Here is a 6000-nt window from a genome sequence, read left to right as displayed (position 1 = left end):
AAATAAAAGGCATCAAAATTGGAAAAGAAGAAGTAAAACTGTCCTTATTTGCAGATGACATGATATTATACTTAAAAAACCCTAAAGACTCCATCAAAAAAAACTATTAGACATAATAAAAGAATTTGGCAATGTAGCAGGATACAAAATCAACGCCAAGAAATCTATGGCATTTTTATACACCAATAGGGAATTTGCAGAAAGAGAGACTAAAAAAGCAATCCCATTTACCATCGCACCAAAAAAAATAAGCTACCTAGGAATAAACTTAACTAAAGAGGTAAAAGACCTCTACTCAGAAAACTATAGGACGTTGAAAAATGAGATAGAGGTAGACATAAACAGATGGAAGAACATACCATGTTCTTGGATTGGTAGAATCAACATCATTAAAATGTCCATACTGCCCAAAGCAATCTATAAATTCAACGCACTCCCCATTAAAACACCAATGGCATATTTCACAGACCTAGAACAAACTCTCCAAAAATTCATCTGGAATAAAAAAAGACCCTGAATAGCTGCAGCGATCCTGAGAAAGAAGAACAAAGTAGGTGGGATCTCAATACCAGATATCAAGCTGTATTACAAAGCCACTGTTCTCAAAACTGCCTGGTACTGGCACAAGAACAGACATATAGATCAATGGAATAGAATAGAGAGCCCAGAAATCAGCCCCAACCAATACGCTCAATTAATATTTGACAAAGGAGGTAATGGAGTCAAGATAGTCTCTTAAATAAATGGTGTTGGGAAAATTGGACAGATACATGCAAGAAAATGAAACTAGACCTCCAACTTACACCATACACAAAAATAAACTCAAAATGGATAAAGGACTTAAATGTAAGGCGGGAAACCATAAAAATACTAGAGGAATCTAAAAGCAACAAAATCTCAGACATATGCCGAAGCAATTTCTTCACCAATACAGCTCCTAGGGCATTGGAAACTAAAGAGAAAATAAACAAATGGGACTACATCAAAATAAAAAGCTTCTGCACAGCCTTAACTGGTTTGGCTCAGTAAATAGAGCATCGGCCTGCGGACTGAAAGGTCCCAGGTTCGATTCCAGTCAAGGGCATGTGCCTTGGTTGCGGGCACATCTCTGGTGGGGAGTGTGCAGGAGGCAGCTGAATCGATGTTTCTGACTCTATCTCTCTCCCTTCCTCTCTGTAAAAAATCAATAAAATATATTTTTTTTAAAAAAGCTTCTGCCCAGCAAAAGAAACCATCAACAAAACAAGAAAGCCCACTGCATGGGAGAACATATTTGCCAATGTTATCACCATGAAGGTTTTAATCTCCAAAATTTACAGGAAACTTATACAACTTAACAAAAAGAAGATAAACAATCCAATCAAAAAATGGGCAAAGGACCTAAATAGACACCTTTTAAAAGAGGACATTCAGAAAGCCAAGAGACATATGAAAACATGTTCAAAGTCACTAATCATCTGAGAGATGCAAATCAAAACAACAATGAGGTATCATCTCACACCTGTCAGAATAGCTATCATCAACAAATCAACAAACGACAAGTGCTGGAGAGGATGTAGAGAAAAGTGAACCCTCATGCAGTGCTAGTGGGAATGCAGACTGGTGCAGCCAGTAGGAAGACAGTATGGAGTTTCCTCAAAAAACTAAAAATGGAACTCCCATTTGACCCTGTGATCCCACTTCTAGGAATATATCCCAAGAAACCAGAAACACCAGTCAGAAAGGATATATGCACCCCTATGTTCATAGCAGCACAATTTACCATAGCGAAGATCTGGAAACAGCCTAAGTGCCCATCAGCAGATGAGTGGATTAGAAAACTATGGTACATCTACACAATGGAATACTATGCTGCTTACCATTTGCAACAGCATGGATGGAACTGGAGAGCATTATGCTAAGTGAAATAAGCCAGTCAATGAAGGAAAAATACCACATGATCTCACTCATTTCTGGATAATAAAGACCATTATAAACTGATGAACAAAAATAGATACAGATGCAGAGCAGAATGAACAGACTGTCAAACTACAGCGGGAAGGCTGGGGAGGGTTGGGGGGCAGGAGTGGGGGAGTAAGAGACCAACCGAAGGACTTGTATGCATGCATATAAGCATAATCAATGGACATAAGACACTGGGGGTTAGGGGAGGCCGGGGTAATGTCAAGGGGGAAAAAGAAGGAGACATATGTAATACTCTTTGTAATACTTTAAGCAAAATAAAAACTAATAATAAAAAAATAAAAAATAGATAAAAAGCTAAAGGAGTTCATCGCCACCAAACCAGTATTATATGAAATGCTGAAAGGTATCCTTTAAGAAGAGGAATAAGAAGAAAAAGGTAAAGATAAAAATTATGAACAACAAATACATATCTATCAACAAGTGAATCTAAAAATCAAGTGAATAAATAATCTGATGAACAGAATGAACTGGTGAGTATAATAGAAAGGCATAGAAGGGCATAGAAAGGGAGTGGATTGACAAATCTCGGGGGAAAGGGGTGTGGGGGGTGCGGAAAGAGACTGAACAAAAATCATACACCTATGGATGAGGACAGTGGGCGGGGGTAAGGGCACAGGGTGCGGTGGGAACTGGGTCGAGGAGAGCTATGGGGGAAAAAAGAGGAACAACTGTAATAATATGAACAATAAAGTTTAATTTTTAAAGAAAAGAAAAAAAAAGAAAAAGCCCTCAAACAACTTCAGTTACAGGCTGCTTTTAATTTTAAAGATAATAAGTAAGCAATGTTAATGTGTAAATCTCACTGCAAAGCGCTTGTATCCCGGAAATGTGTGATTAACACTTCCGAAGTAGAGACACCTTCCTCAATTAAAAGAAAAAGCCTACATAACTTAAAGCTACTATCAGTGGGTCCTTTTCCCTCGGGTGCCTGATTCTGCCTCAACTCCCTGGTTTTCCCTCCACCTGCACCCCCTCCCGGCCTCCCTCGGGCCCAGCCCCCTTACCCGGGGTCCTTCGAGGTCCCCGAGGGGCCCCACTTGCAGCTGCTGATGCCCCCAAGCCCTCCAGTCTCCTCTCCCGGCGCCGCCCCACCCCTCCTCCAGGCACCCCCGCTGCCGCCCCGCGGGCTTTGGGGAGAAGGCGCCTGGAGGGGGAGGGGGGCGATGACTCTCCCAGGCGTCCGAGCATCTGCGGGAGAAGATCCCACCACCACGCCGCACTGCGCCGGGTGCTCCCATCGCACTGCAGCCTCTACGCCCCGTTACCTGCTGGGCTGCGTGGCTGCGGGAGGCGGGCTCGCTGTGGGCCCTGCAGCCCCGGGCTGGGAGGCCAGGTGACAGATGGCAAAAGGCCGCTACACAGGATGGACAGGTGCCCTGGGTGCTAAAAGCAGAGTCCCAGCCCCAACCTCCAGCCCAGAGAGTAAAGGACTCAAAGCCCCTTGGAAGGGCGGGGTCAGGAGCGGGGCGGGGCCTCATCCCTCTGGGTGTGAGCCCTAGGGGACTCCTTGTATGAGCCCTGCTGACACTCTGCCTTAGGGGTAGGCATCTAGGGCTTGAAGACAGCCTGGCCACTAGGCTGTCTTGGTCAGTAAGAGAAAACAAAGCAGAGCCCTGATAGGTGACAGCTCTGCAGCCCTTCTCTACTATGAATCCTGGGAAACTCCGCCTCCCCTCCCCTAATCCCTAGGTGGCGGCAGAGCAGGCTGTGCTAATGGACCAGCCGCCTACCTGCACAGAACCCTGGACACCCAGGTTCCTTTGTCAGATGTGAGCCTCCTTACCCTACAGCGGTTCTTTGGTTGGGGTGTGAACTTGGTGAATAACAACCAATCTTGAACATCACTTGGAGTTTGAGAAGTCTCCTGGGCATTTTTTTAAATGCTGCATAAAATTCAGAGGGAAATTGTCATATGCAAAGAAAAGGTATAAAATGTTTTCACCCTGGTAAGATTATATGGCTTTATTACCTTTCTGCGTTCCATATGAAGCATGTGTCACTTTTATAATATAAAGAAAACTAGTGTCCCAGTGCTCGGATTCATGCACATTGAAAGGAAATTAATTAGAAGAAATATTTTAATATTGCTATTCGCCCTTTCTGTATAATAGAAGTGTCAACTAAATTCACGATCAACAATGACAGATCAAAACACACCCGTGCAATTGGCGCCAGTGAGAGCTTTATATGTATTGCACATGCATGAATCAACTTAGCCTTTTATATATAGAGAATAAACTTGCTTAATTAGACCTGCTTACTGATTTAGCTAAACTTTTTCCAGCCCAGTGAAGCACCCCAACTTCTCCTTCAGGTAATTGTCAGCAACACACCAGTAAATATCAACACAAAGCGCATTATTATTGTAGATCACGCAGGAAGAACAAAGGGTAAAATATTTAGCTGTAGCAGTGTTTGACTATATTCTGTGCAGTGAGAAAACCTGAAGTCATTTTCAAGTTCCACCATTTCTTACTTCTTTTCAGTTCAGTCAAGTTTCTAAACTTTGTAAATCTCCATTTTCTAACTAATGAAAAAAAAATAGGATTCCACCGAGTCTTCTATCTACCTCCTCCAGGACTTCTGTGAGAATCAAATAAGATGAGGCATGTGAAAATGCTTCAAAAACATTTCGTTAAAGTGTAAAATGTTTGCACCTGGCTGTAAAGCAAGTCATGTTCCTGGGCTGAAGAAACTCCAAGAAGGCTAGTCGCTAAGGAGAGGAAGCTGGGCATTGCTATGTGACATCATTACCCAGCACCCTCAGTGACTGTTTCCAGGCCGGGCTGGCTGTGGGACTCATTTTGCGCCATGGGGTCTTGGCAGTGTTGGCTCCGATTTGGTGGGGTGTCGCTTTGGGGTGGTGGTGGGGCCTGTGTCCCACTTGGGGAAAGCCGAGTGTTGCTTTGTTGGCACCAGGTCCACGGTGCCATTTATTTTAAAATGGCCAGTGAGTGTAATGGCAGCTCCTGCATTGAGTGTCTGCCCCCTGGTGGTCAGTGCACATCATAGCTACTGGTCAGATGGTCAGACAGACAGGCTTTTATATATTTAGATGAGTAAGGTGCAGAGAACAGTAAAGGGAAACTTTTGAAGCTATTGGGAACTAATTCTTCCACAATAGAAGAAAATACAGTAATATCCGCAACAGCTGAGTGTCATAAAAAATATGTTTTGATATCAGCCCCCTTCAGCTCTCTTCTAAAACTTTACAAATATGACTGAGGTGCTCTCTCTTTCCTGAGTAACTACCATTTATCCTACACATAGTGTAGAATGCACTACACTGTAAACAGATCCTCCCCAACAGGAGGAATTTAGAATCCAAAATATTAAATAAATAAAGCTTTAATCAAAAAAAGTAAACAACAGACAGAAATCCAGAAGATATAAAAAGGAAATCTCAGTCAATGCAGGGAATTTTCAGAAAGGAATGTGACAGTTTCAAGATGGAACTCATGCCCTGACCAGTTTGGCTCAGCGGATAAAGCGTCGGCCTGCAGACTGAAAGGTCCCAGGTTCAATTCTGGTCAAGGGCATGTACTTTGGTTGCGGGCACATCCCCAGTGGGAGGTGTGCAGAAGGCAACTGATCGATGTTTCTAACTCTCTATCCCTCTCCCTTCCTCTCTGTAAAAAGTCAATAAAATATATTTTTTTTAAAAAAAGATGGAACTCACACTTTGAAAATTGAAAGCAGAAGGGAGGAGGAAGGCGTTGAGGTAAATATCAATGACCCACAGTTAAGCAATCTGAGCTCCAGACCACATCAACCAAGCCCCAAGTCATGTCTTACCTGGGGACCTTAGACACTTAACTGTCTGGCTGTCTTACTATGAGTGGGGCCTTGACTTACGAGTGTCCCGACTAACGAGTTTTTTGAAATACCATCTGTCTCTCGGCCAATGTTTTGCATTGAGTTGATAGAGTAATTTGAGTTAACGAGCTCCTTAAGCTCGGTCTCAGAACGAATTAAACTCGTAAGTCAAGGCCCCACTGTATTCTATTTGTTCTTGTCATTCCCATGAGATTCTGA

Source organism: Myotis nattereri (assembly GCF_964212035.1).
Source record: "Myotis nattereri genome assembly, chromosome: 1".
NCBI lineage: Eukaryota > Metazoa > Chordata > Mammalia > Chiroptera > Vespertilionidae > Myotis > Myotis nattereri.
This window is presented reverse-complemented; position numbering follows the sequence as displayed.